The following is a 13,394-nucleotide window of genomic DNA, read 5'->3' as shown; positions in this document are numbered from 1 at the left end:
TCATGGGGTTTGGTGGGTGTTGGGTCTGGCTGGGGTGAGGAGGTTTGAAATGGAGTTAAAACCAGCTGAGTGAGGGAGAGTCATCTGGTCTTGTGCACCTGGCTGAGGCACAGTCAACTTCTGAGCGAGGCTGCCTCCTAGGATGAACTTCACTAAGAGAAAAGAAACCTGGAAAAGCAGATGGAGGGAGGGAATAAAAGCATGCCCTAGCATTCAAGGCTCAAGAAATTGTGTGGTGGGACTGACTGTGTCCTCAGAGTGTGAGGAACCAAGGAAACATGACAGAGAAATCCTGAAAGCAGACCCCAGGGTCCTTGGAGTAGGTGACTTTGAACATGGTCCACAAGAGTCCCTTACTCCTGGTAGGCATATCCTGACGCCATCCTTGCCCTGGGTACAGCTGGACCTACTGACTTGCTCTATGATTAGGTTACAAAAGATCATGCCTTCCATCTGGCTAGCAACCTCTCTCTCTTGCTGGCTTGATGAAGAAGCTGCCGCAGTGGAGAGGCCCATGTGGCAAGGAACTGAGGTCTCAGTCCAACAGCCTTGGATGAACTGAGTCCTGCAGTCAACCACCCAGAGAGCTTGGAAGTAGATCCTCCCACAGTTGAACCTCTGTTACAAGTTTGTGGGCAACCTTGGAGCCAACACTTCAGTCACAGCCTCTGAGGAGTCCTGAAGGACAAGACCCCACTAATGAATGCCATGCCCAGATTCTGGACCCACAGAAGCAGTGACATTTTAACAAGTCATTCTTATAAGCCACAGAAATGTAGGGTAATTTAGTACACAAGAGAAAATATAGTCCCCAGCTGAGACTTGTGTCACCTCACACAAGATCCTGAGTCAGAGGTGGGCCTGGTGCCACTCACGTCTACAGCACAAGCAAGTGATTCTAACCTAGAGAGTCCCCTCCAAGTCTGAGGTTCGAGAACATGTTGGCTTGCCCATACTTGATACTAGCTGTACTTCTCCTGGGCAGAAGTCTTGCCCTTTCTTGCCACTGTAGACCTGCACTGGGAGCTTCCAGGTACACTCTGATGCCCAAATGTGGGCGCTGGCATCCTTTGTTAGTGAGATGAAACGTTCTCTTGAAATTTGTAGGCAAGGAAAGGCTCTGAAACTACTAGACACAGAGCCATTTCTTGAATTCTTTTTGAAATAGTTTTCTTTTGCTCTACTTTTTTTCTTTCCCTAATACCACCTTCTAAGATACTTTATACTCAACTCATTTATTCTGTTTATTGCTTATTGTCTGTCTCCACCCACCTCCATATACTCTGAAGAAGCTCTACCAGATGAGGATCTTTGCTTTATTCTCTGATGTACCTCAAGGGCATAAAACTGCCCAGAGCACAGCATATGCTCAATAAATAAATCCCTCAGTAAGGGACTGTTTGTTTGGAGGTGAGGTAGGGTGCGGTGAAGAGGGAAAGGTATTCAGGTGGTTAGCAATAAACTTTGAACTGTGCTTGCCATAATTCTTTTTTTTTTTTTTTAATGGCCACATCAGGCTGTAAGCAGTGTATCCTGACCAAACTTAGAGGATCCCAAGAGTTGACCCCAATATGACTGCTCCTCTCAGAACCTGCAGGGATCCCACATCCCCCATCCTCTATCCCAGGCTGCCAACACACATTACAATTCTTCTATGAGAATAAAGACATATAGAAGTCTGGGAACCACTGTCCAGCTAATTCACTTGAATTGTAAAGTTCAAAAAAGAACATTTGTAAGTATCAGCACACTGATAATTATACTGAATTGGACACTTATTCTTTCTCTTGCCTAGGGTTTATTTTCCTTTCTTTTAATCATAGAATCCATAGTTTTCTAGAAAACCTCTTACTTCTTGTAAATCCGTGACTATATTTAAATCCGGATCTGCAGTAGGTACCTGCCCCAGGCCTGAGGAATGAGTGATTGGAGTGATTGGTCTAAATTCCTGTATGTGATCCCATACACCTAATAAGAGTCAACTGGGGGTGTTTGAATTATGACAGAGATTCTTCTTTTTCTGCAGTTTCAGAGGATGAAGAATAAGCTTGAATCTCCTAGAATCTGTCTCCAGTTCTGAACCTGCCTGATAAGAGCCAACATGGAGGAAAGCTGAACCAAGAGGAAAAGAATGAGGCTAAGTTCTGATGACCTCATTGCAGTTTCTGGATCCAGCTATGCCTGAAGCTAGTAGGCTTTAAGGTATATGACTCAGTATATTCCCATTTTCTTCCTGACACTAGTTTGAATTAAAAGAGTCCTGACTAATCAAATAAAACATAGAGGATAGAGCCCCCGAACCAACCCATCTCGTTTTCCTTATCCTTGAAGCAAAACAACAGATGTAAATGTGCATATTACCAATGATTAAGCTAATACTGCTGTATTTGTGACAACAGTGTGCTGTTGTTGTTGTTTTGACAAGTTTTTTAAATTGAAGAGTTTATTTGAGCAAAATTGGTTCAAACTGGGCAGAATTCAATATAGCAGATAGAAGGTCCAATTTGTTGTACAGAATTAAAGACTTTTATAGGCAGAGCAGAGCAGGAACAAGGAAGTTATAATAGGAAAAAAAGTGGGTTGGTTATCACAAAGTTTTTTCCTTTCCTTTTCCTTTCCTTCTGGGAGTGGCAGGAGTCTATTAGGCAGATTATCTACTGCTGATCAGGTGATTCCTGATCTAATGGTTTAAAATTTCATTTCTGGAAGAGTTGAGACTGCAATTAAGTCTTGGTTTGGTGATGTGGGGATTAGCATAAGTGACTCCATTTTGAATCTGTTGTCTTGTTTTTAAAATAAGTTTCATTTCACTGTAGAGTGAATTGGTTTTTTTTAAATTTAATTAAAGTATAATTGACACATGCATGGTCACATTAGTTTCAGGAGTACAACATAGTGATTCCACAGTTTATACTATATGCTACGCTTACCACAAGTGTACTATCTGCTATGACAGCATCTTGAAAAAAATTTCTCTGTGCTGCTGTAGAAGAGGAACATTTTGAGCAAGGATGCTTCTGACTGTTATCCTACTGACAGAACTCACCAAGATGCCCATTTCTCTGGTATTTATAACAATCAGATTCTTGATGCCACTGATCCACTTTCGTAAACCTCTAAAACCCAGGGTTTGTTGGGTTACTTGCCTCTGTCCACTACTATGATAGTGACAAGCTCATACCATTTTCTTCCCCATTGACTAAATTCCCTGTACTGTACCTTTGGTCCCCATGACTTATTCATTCCAGAACTGAAAGTCTGTGCCTCCCACACTGCTTCACCCCTTGGTCACTGCCAATTTTTATGTTTCTCAATTTTACATAAAAGTGGGATGGTTTCTTTAGCACAAACATGAAGTATGAGTGGTGAATAGCCCTGTTTACTCTGGATAAGCATAAAACATGGGGTTTTGCTGGTTGAGAATATACAATGTTTCTATCCTGTCACTCCAGGCCACTGTAGCCAGAGCCACATGCAGGCCTACATCTGAATGAGAGGTAAGTGGAAAGTCTGAGCCAAAGCGTCTGCCCTGGTGGCTCTCCGCCTTAGGGAACTGAACTGCATGGTGTGTGGTCCAGGAGCGCTCCAATTACACAGCCTCCCCCCCACCCCATTCCGACAAGTCCCCAGGGGACAAATGCTTTGTAAAGCTTCCCGGGGATTCCCCAGCGACCCCCACTCTAGGCTGAGAATCAAAGCTCTGAGCTGCCCTTCCTGTCAAGAAGTCCCATCTCTCAGGCTCTCATCAGATGAGGAGCTGGGCTCCATCCACAAGCACCTTATCTCCAGAATGAAAATACCCTTATGATTGTCAAAGTAAGTAATGCATTCACTATAGAAGATTTGAAAATTCCAAGGGATATAAAGAAGAACAAAACCCCACATATGCTCTTGCCAGCTGCTGTGGTCACGTGGGCGCCCATCAGCAACGACCCAGTCCCGACCTCCTGGACCAGCATCTGTATTTTCCCCGGACCCTCAGTGGGTTGTGTGCATATTCAAGTGTAAGAAACCCGGAGCTAGACAATCCCACAACTACACTTGAGTTCGTTTCCTCATAGACTTCTACATGTTTACTGAGGTTGGGATAAATACACAATAATTCATATGGTAACTGTGGACTTCTAAAATGTTACTTTGATTTTATTTTAATATTATTTAAATATTCAGTTTAGTGTCCTGCTTCTCTTCCTTAACAGCAGACGCTAGATGCCATCACTTTTGATTGTTTCTGAGGCTTGCTTAAAAGCTAGTGTCTCCATTCTTGTGTGAAGAATAAAATGACAGGCAGCACACAAAGGGTTAACGCCCGTTGGTCGCTTTAATACCCATCTAAAGACGCTGTGGCCACCTCCAGCCAAGCCCAGATTTTGTAATGTTTGCCATGCGTTTGCTTCGTGTTGAAAGATGGACTGAATGGAGATTTCTTTTTGTTTGCACGTATTTGTGTGTGTGTGTGTGTGTGTGTGTGTGTGTGTGTTTCTTTGCGCACAGTCTCTGTGTGTGGCCTTCTCTGGGTGAAAGCGCAGTGTTCCCACTATTGCTTATCCTGAAGGCTTTCCAAACCTCCCTCCCTGCTGACAGACAGCCAGAAGGGGGGCAGGGGGCACATCTCCCCACAGAAAGAAACTGCAGCGAACTGCAGAGATTTCTGAGTCTGTTCCTACTCAAGGAAGGTGAGGGAACCCTCTTTTAAAAAGCCTTGCTTACAACGCCTGTTTCTTTTTAGACGCATAGTTTTGGAAGGTGCCCAAGGTGCCCAATGGACTGTCTACCGTGTCCCAACCTTCTTCAGCAGTGCTGGGAAAACAGAAGAGGTGCTTGCAGGTCGGGATGAAGGGCTGAGTGATCCCTGGGGCCTCTGGGACCAGGGAGAAGGCAGGGGGTGGGTAGGGGGAGGCAGAGTAGGTGGTGCTTTGCCGTGGTGGAAGGCGGGGACTGGCCAGAGGTGAGAGAGGAAGGAATGTCACCACTCCGTAGGGGCCAGCAGCTCACCTGCTGTCCCTCTTTCCTACAGGGATGGTCTGCTCTCTCCTTCACTCCCTCTCTCCCTCTCTCCCTCTCTTCTTCTTCTCTCTCTCTCCCTCTCTCTCTCTCTCTCTCTCTCTCTCACACACACACACACACACACCAGGAACCCAAACCCCCCCCCCAACCCTTGCTCAGTCCTCCACCCCACAGTCCCGCCCTGGGCTGGTGCTGTGGCCTGGCCCCTTCTCTTTGTTGTTAACAGGACACTGACTTTAGGCTTTAGAAGCCGAGACTGGGCTAGGCCCCACCTCCCCAGGTTCCCCAAGTCTCCATGGCCCCACGGCCCTGTGACATGGAGAGCAGGCCAGCCAGAGCCCGTAAGCTGCCCCCAAGAACAACCCACAGCTCTGGTGGCTGTGGTTCCTGGGCTCGGCGGCTCTTGCCTGCTGTCTCCGCCCTCCCTAGGAGCGTTGCCCTGCTCAGAGGTCCCATGGGACTCTCCAGAAAACTGAGGCTGAGCTGCCTTGGTTTGCAGCTGTGGCACCTCCCCAGCCCCCACGCACGCATGGGCCCCAAAAATACCCAGTACAAAAGTCCCCTGTTCACTTCTGGTAAACTTTCAACTAAAAAGTTCAGTGTGTAGGTGAACAGGTCTGGATCCGACCTGTCTGAATACTGAAACAAAAGACAGGGCGTTTGGAGCCTGTTCGGTGCCGGTGGAAGCCAGTATCCTGTGGGCGCCCAGCACCAGTCCCTGCTGGCGTCACAGCGCGGCCCCTGCACCGCTGGCTTCCTGTTACCTGGCCTCACTCATCCTGTTCTCTGTGGAGGTGGGCTGAGCAAGAGACTCCTCAGGGCTCAAGATGGTTTCTCAGATGTGGGCTTTGGCCAGCCCCTGAAGGTACTAAAAAACTGTAGGTAGCTTGGCCACCTACGTGCAAACCCTGAAGGGCATCTTCCCCAGTCTCTGCTGAATTCACACCATTGAACTTTGTGCCTTCTACAGCTTTCCTCGCTATTGGGACTGGACACCTCTACAAAAACATTTCAAAATGATATTTTAAAACATAGCATTATTTGTTTTTTCTTCTGGAAAAGCTAATACCTCATATTTCTCCATAGCTTGCTTCGAATAAGGTGGTGGGTAAGGGATAGATGAGCATTAGTGTGCTGACGAGGAAGAGCATGAGACATGAAGGAACCAAAAGTCCTGGGTTCAGATCACTCTTCAGCCACTTACTGGTACAGTCGATAATCTTTCTGGGCCTCAGTTTCCTCCTCTGAAGAACAGGAAGCATAATACTATAGGCCTGATTATATTACAAGATGGTTTGTGAATCAAGTGAGCCAGGGTTTGTAAATGCATTTATTCACCAGAAGGTACAACAAAAGTGAGTTATTTTGCTTTAAAATTTTTTTTCTCATTTTATTTATTGATTTAAAAAAATTTTTAATTTAAATTCAGTTTACCAACATATAGCATAATACCTAGTGCTCATCTCATCATATGTAAAAAATAATTTGAAATAAATATTAAGTATTTCTGGAAGTCTGGGTTTCCAGAACCCTGGATATCCGGGCCATTTACTCTCAGGTGGCATATAGTGGTCCCTGTGTGATCTGCCACAGTCGCTTTCTCAAGTTTTGGGAGGACTTCCTAATGTAGCAAATATGAACAGTAAGAGCTCTAGAAACTCATTCTTCACTTATCTGCTTTCTTTGTCTTGAACCATCACAGTCAGCACAATGGTTAAGGATGCAGGTGCCATTGGAATTGGACTGACATAGCTTTGAATCTGGCTCTGCCTCTTTGGCAAGTTACTTAGCTTCTCTGAGCCCGGTTTTCTCATCTGTAAAATCGGTATAATAATAAAAATTAAAATTAAAAAAATAATACATAGCTTATTAAATTCTTGTGGTATTAAAAGACAATGCACTCAAATTGCTTACTAGAACAGCATCTAGCACATTGAGTCAATGTATGTAAGATGATGATGATGATAATTATTTTAAAGAATTTGAGAGAAAATTTCTATCAACTGGTTCCCTTGCATTTAGCAGGAGGACTCTCTACTGGCCATGCATTCACTTGATGAGCATTTACTGAATACCTTCTATGAGACAAACATACTTTTTGGTTCCCTTTGATGAAGAGCTACCACCCTAACAAACTACTACCCTCTACTCTAATACTGAGAGCTCCAATTGCAGTGCACAAAAGGAAGATGAACACAGGGAAAGTTAGGACTTGGTTCAGAGTAATGGCAGGGTTCAGCGGGGTGCCAGGGATGTGGGAATAGATCTTTGGCATCTGTAGTAGATTGAGAACATGGTAAAAATGATCTGGAGCCGTGCTGCATTCAGAGACAGTATAGACTGCAAAGCAAAAAGACTCAGAAATGTAATGACTGAAGCAAGATAGAAGCTTATTTCTTGCTTACTCAAGGATTGGGTAGACAATCCAGGCGACAGTGGTGGCCTCATGGCATCAGGGAGCCAGGCTCTCTCCACCTCGTTACTCTGGTTCACTTAGCTCCCAGAAACAGTCCAGTCCCAACAGAAAGGAGAAAAGGGAAGGCACAACCACTCCCTTTAAGGACATGACCTGGAAATTATACATATTCCTATAATAATTTAGTCACGTGACCACAGCTAGCAAGGGATACTGGAAAATGTAGTGTTCATGCCAGGTTGCTGTCTGGCCAGCTACAATCTGGGGACTCTTTTACTACTGGAAGGAGGAGAGGATCTTGGGGGAGCAGCTAGCAGTCTACAGGGTAGGCTGAGAGGAATAGCAATACAGTAGACCACAGAGCCGATGGACAGTTTTGCCAAATAAGGGAGAATGGGTAACAAGAGGCAGTAGCAGTGGCTGACTGCCTGGGGGAGCTGAGACGCTGACCACTGACGACTGTATGGCTGGGTGGTTGGAAAGAGGACAGTACGGTAGGAGGTGTAGCATCTGTGCATGTGGCTGCACTATGGCGGGCACTTTGACTACATGGGATTGCAGGAGAGAGTGTGATTTGAGGCCTGGCATATCATCACCACAGTGCCTTTTCTGGGACATCCTGATTCTGTCTGGGATTTTTCTCTGCTACTTGAATCATTTGCCTCATTCATTTTGGAGTCACTTCACTGACTTTCCACTCAGGTTTCTACTTTCTTATATGAGCTTGAGCCACTAATCACCCCTGCCTAGGGTCTGGAGGTAGCAATATTAGTAAGGAAGGACAAAGGATTGGGCTAAAGACTTCCAAGTAGTTTAGAGACTGTCTCACCTGGGATGAGAAGGATGGTTGTAGTCAACTTTCATGGTCTTCTCCAAATTTACAGTCTGGAGATCTCCACAGAGCTGTTGACAACTCAGTCTAAAAAGTCAGACAGGCTTGAACTTGCATAAAGCAATGTAGGGAAGACATATCAGTATATGTTTTTAATTTAATTATTTAATTTAATTAAATTAATTTCCTTTGCATATTTTTAATTTTAGAGTTTGTATCTCCACCCTCATTTCAAGAACATGACAGCATCAAGCCAAACATTATCTTTATGAACATGTGCCATGGGATGCCTGGGTGGCTCAGCAGTTTAGTGCCTGCCTTCAGCCTAGGGCGTGATCCTGTATGCTAAATGCATCTGAACATGAGTTCCTGCATTCTTATTTGTTTCTCCATAGGGAAAACATGCTCTGAACCAACTGCACATTTGGAGCAGCATCTTATGATTTCAAAAGCCTCCATCTGTGGCCACCAAACAGGCATCTGTGATGGGCATCTGTACTCTCAGCTTGTACCTGACTTTACAGAGGTGTGGTTCTTCAGCTCACATATGGTATTTCCAGGGTGCCCACTGGGTTGCTAGAGCCCCCAAGACTTGGAGAAAGAGAAACATGCTAAATGTGTCTATGCAAAACTTCACTTTTATCTGCCAAGAAGTAATATAGCTGATTGTGCTACAGGATAATGTGGGCTTACGTGTTGGTCCTCAGACACTGACTTCTCGAGATATCTCCAGAAACGATGGATAGGAGGTAAAGTACCAGCATTCTGGTTTGGTTTTATCACAGAAAAAAAATTGGTCACTCATTATAGCTCCATGTGCCAGACACTTGTGTGTGTGTTCCAAGAATAAAGGGCCTGGATGTGATAGACATGCAAACAAATAATTACAATATACTATGTGAGTTCTAGATTGAAAGCTGTAGGACTACAGCAAAATCAGGGCACCAAAGGTTGGATTTGACACCCATAGGAAAGCCCTCTACATTCTGGCAGTTCAGGACCCAAAAGAATAAAGTCAGGCACCCCTCACTCTAAAATGAAGCTATCAGTCAAAGCGTGCAAATGGCACCAACATTGACCATGGAAACATGAAAACAATGGGGACAGATGACAGGAAAGAAATGAAAAGACTTGGAGGTAGATGAGCTAATGACTTCAGCTACAAAGCAGGGAGACAAGAAATTTCATCTTTAGTATAAGTAAACAATGCTACCTATACAACCACAAATAATAGAGAAATTCAAATAGTGGTGAACCTTTATTGACAGGAAGAATAAGAAATGGAGGAAGGGCTCAGTGAGCTGAAGTCAAGAGATGGTGTCTACAATGGAAAAATGGAGAAGTGAGAATAGAAACATTATTTAGAGATGTGGTAGTAACTAGGGAGCTCAGGTAGGGCTGGGGAAGTCCTGGGGTATGTTACTTGCTTTTCATTTTAAGCCCTTCTGTACTGTTTGATTTTTGTCTTGTTGCATTTGTTAGAATTAAGTTTAGTTGCAAGTGGCAGAGTACTGGAAATAACAGTAGCATAAATAAGAAAGATGTTTACTTCCCTCTCATATAAATTTAGCCCAGGGTAGGCAATCCAGGACTACTATGGTGGCTCTGCTCCATGCTGTCGTCAAGGCTTCATACTCACTCCCGCTCACAGCTCCACCATGCCATCCCTAGACTGTGGTCCTTGTCCACATGGCATCCATGGTCGAGGCAGCAGAGTGGAGGAAGGCAAACCAGGCATAGGCACTAGCAATGCTGCCTCTTGGAAAGGTCCTAGAAGTCCTCGCAGGACATTTCCTATTACATTTTATAGGTCAGACTTTAGTCACATGGCTATAGCTAGCTGCAAAGGAGGCTGGGGAGTGTAGTTTTCATACTGAATTTCCATACACAAAATTTTAAAATTCTGTTACTATGGAAATAGGGGAGAATATATATTGTAGGACAAATAGCTGGCTCATTCTACACTCAATTTGATATGATAACAAAAATAATGAACATTTAATGATAGACCTATGTTTTCATAGGAAAATGCTGGAAACAAAGTAGCAAGAATAGAATGAGTTGATAGAACGAAAGAAGAATGCATGGATGAATCAATGTGTGATCAAGCAAATATCATGGAATAATCAGTGTAAAACCCAAATGGTGGATGTGTTCACTGTGTAATTTCCAACTTCTCTATATATCTGAAATGTTTCATAATAAAATGTCGAGAGAACAGTAAAAAAATCAATTATTTTTTTAACTACTTTAAAAATTCTTAGCATGTCTAACCTGAGAGCTTGGTTTTTCCCATTTCTTCCATTCAAGTCTTCAGGTTTTATACAGAATTCCTCTAATTCTCGATATTCTGACTTCTGTACTCTCAACCCCTCCTCCTCCCTCTGTCATTTTCCACTTACTTTCTGGCTCTGTCTAGGTCTATGTTTTTTAATTTTTATAATTTTACATTTTGTTTGATTTTAATTTAAGTATAGTTGACACAATATTATAATGTTTCAGGCGTATGACATAATGATTTGACAATTACATACATTACAAAATGCTCATCGTAAGTGTAGTTACCATCTGTCACCAATATTATTGACTATATTTCCTTTACTGTATTTTCATCCCTGTGACTTACTTATAACCAGAAATTTGTACCTCTTAATCCCCTGACTCTGATTCTGGTGAGATTTGTTTGTTTGCTTGTTCATTTGTTTTGTTTTTTAGATTCTACATACTAGTGAAATCGTAGGAATTTGTTTTTGTCCAACTTGCTTCACTTAGCTTCACTCTACTCCATCCATGGTATTGTGAATGGCAAGATTTCATTTTTTTTAATGGTATATCATGCATATATACCACCTTGTCTTTATCCATCCTTCTATTGATGGACACTTAGGTTGCTTCCATATCTTGGCTATTGTAAATAATGCTACATTAAACATAGGGATGCATACATCTTTTCAAATTAGTTTTTGTTTCCTTCAGGTAAAGACTCAGAAGTGGAATTTTTAATTTTTTGAGGCATACTGTTTTCCCCAGTGGCTGTGCCAATTTATATTCCCACCTATGGTGCACCAGTTTTTCCTTTCTCCACATCCTTGTGAACACTTGTTATTTCTTGTGGTTTTGGTATTAGCCATTTTGACTGGTATAAGGTGATATCCTATGGTGGTTTTGCTTTGAATTTCCCTGATAATAAGTGATGTTGAGCATCTTTCCTTGCGTCTGTTGGCCATTTGTCTGTCTTTTTGGAAAAATATCTGTTCAGTTTAGGCTTGGGTCTTACATGGCTTCTGGTGTCTCAGGCTTGAATTACCTGTGGCCTCTTCCCATAGGCTCTGCCCTGATCTGATTATTAGTAGAAGATAGTCCTGGCACTTGCAGACCAGTTTATTAGATTGACTGCCAGGGCAGCTCCTCTCATCCTTGTCTAGCTTGGGGAATCGCACACAGTATTTTGAACAATAACTTGGGAGGATATTTTTTCCCCTCCCTTCCTGCCTCCCACTCTTCCTTCCTTTCTTCATTTTGTGCCACTTAGGGTATAGCAGCTATATTGTAGCTTATAGAATGTGAAGGAAAACCATTCAACTTCTAAGATATTTACTTTCTAGAACAATCGGCATAACTGGGAACATGAAACTAAATCTTACACGGGTCACAGTTGAGTTTGTGGTCATTCATACATTCGGCAAACATTAAATGCCTGTTATGAATCAAACACCATAATGGCTCTGGTCATGGATTCTTCCTAAACACCAATCATTTGGGAAGCAATTTTGCTTCTAGATGAAAGCTGGGCCCTGCTGTTACGGCATCCCTGGGACCGAGCTCCAGCTGACCTTTCAGGAGAACTTGTCTGATCAGGAGTCCTTTTGGTAATTCAGCAACGAGGCCCCTTGTTGGGGGCCAGAGGGGCCTGTGCAGGAAGCTGTCCCCCCCACACGGTTCACGCTGAGAGCAGCGCAGTTACCACCCAGGCCTTCCTCCCGCCCCTGCCCTACCGCACAGATGCCTCCTGAGGTGACCTTGCAGGTGTGCTTCATGCTTGGCAAATCTGAAGGGAACACACTGCACAGACTTTCTCTCACTGCACCTGTCATCTCTCTGGGCACGTGGAGCTTCTTGCATGAATAACGCCTTCATTTATTCCGTGTCAACATTGATATTGACTTCTTCCTACTCGCAGTTAGGTGGTTCGGGGAGCTTATCACTGCCCACATAGGTCTTTCATTATGCTGAGACTTCCTCTGCTAGCTTTTCCTTTAAAGATTTTATTTATTCATTCATGAGAGACACAGACAGAGGCAGAGACATAGGCAGAGGGAGAAGCGGGCTCCCCGGGGGACTCTGATGCAGGACTCGATCCCAGGACCCCGGGATCATGCCCTGGGCAGAAAGCAGATGCTCAACCACTGAGCTCCATGGGCATCTCTAGCTTTTCCTTTATATTTTGCCTTTGAAAGCAGTGGTTATGAATATATTTAGTGTGTGGCTGTTGTGTGGTGCTTTCTGCCTAATATTTCCAAACTTCATTTCCGCAGAATCTGGCAAAGAGTGGAGAGAAGGAAGAATAAGAGATGGAAGGGGGAAACGAAGCCAAGTCTGCTGAGAAGCAGAAGGTTCTGCCACTGTTGACTACTGGAAGCAAGAAATCTTGAATTTTCTTATTGTTTTGACTTTTCCAGGTTATAGTGGCTAAAGGTGGTGAGGAACGACCGGCTAGCTCACTTAACATCTCTGCCCTTTCAGTCTGGCCCATGTGGCACTGGTCTGTTTACACCTAAAAATAGCATATGATCAGATGCTTTTAACGTCAATCAGGAAGAATCAATTACCATTACCTCCTTATAATTTATGCATAGTAGAAAGGGACTGGATTGAATAATCTCAATAACAACAGCAACAACAATTCAAGTGCATTTTCCCCTGGCTTCATCAGAAATCCTGAGTTCGGGAGCATTGAAGGGATAACCCCTCCCTTGTCTGCCCTGAGTAAGAGAGCTGGGTGGTGGCCCTCCTGTTAATGCTTCTGGTACAAACTGGCAAGATATATGAGAAGGAGCCTCTTTAAATGCGTGCAGGTGGCTTCTTGCCTCAGGTAATGAATCTCATTGTCCCTTTGTGTCCTCACATTCATTTAGTCTC

Source organism: Canis lupus, chromosome 1, assembly GCF_011100685.1.
Source record: "Canis lupus familiaris isolate Mischka breed German Shepherd chromosome 1, alternate assembly UU_Cfam_GSD_1.0, whole genome shotgun sequence".
Classification (NCBI taxonomy): Eukaryota; Metazoa; Chordata; class Mammalia; order Carnivora; family Canidae; genus Canis; species Canis lupus.
Note: the sequence above shows the minus strand (reverse complement) of the source record.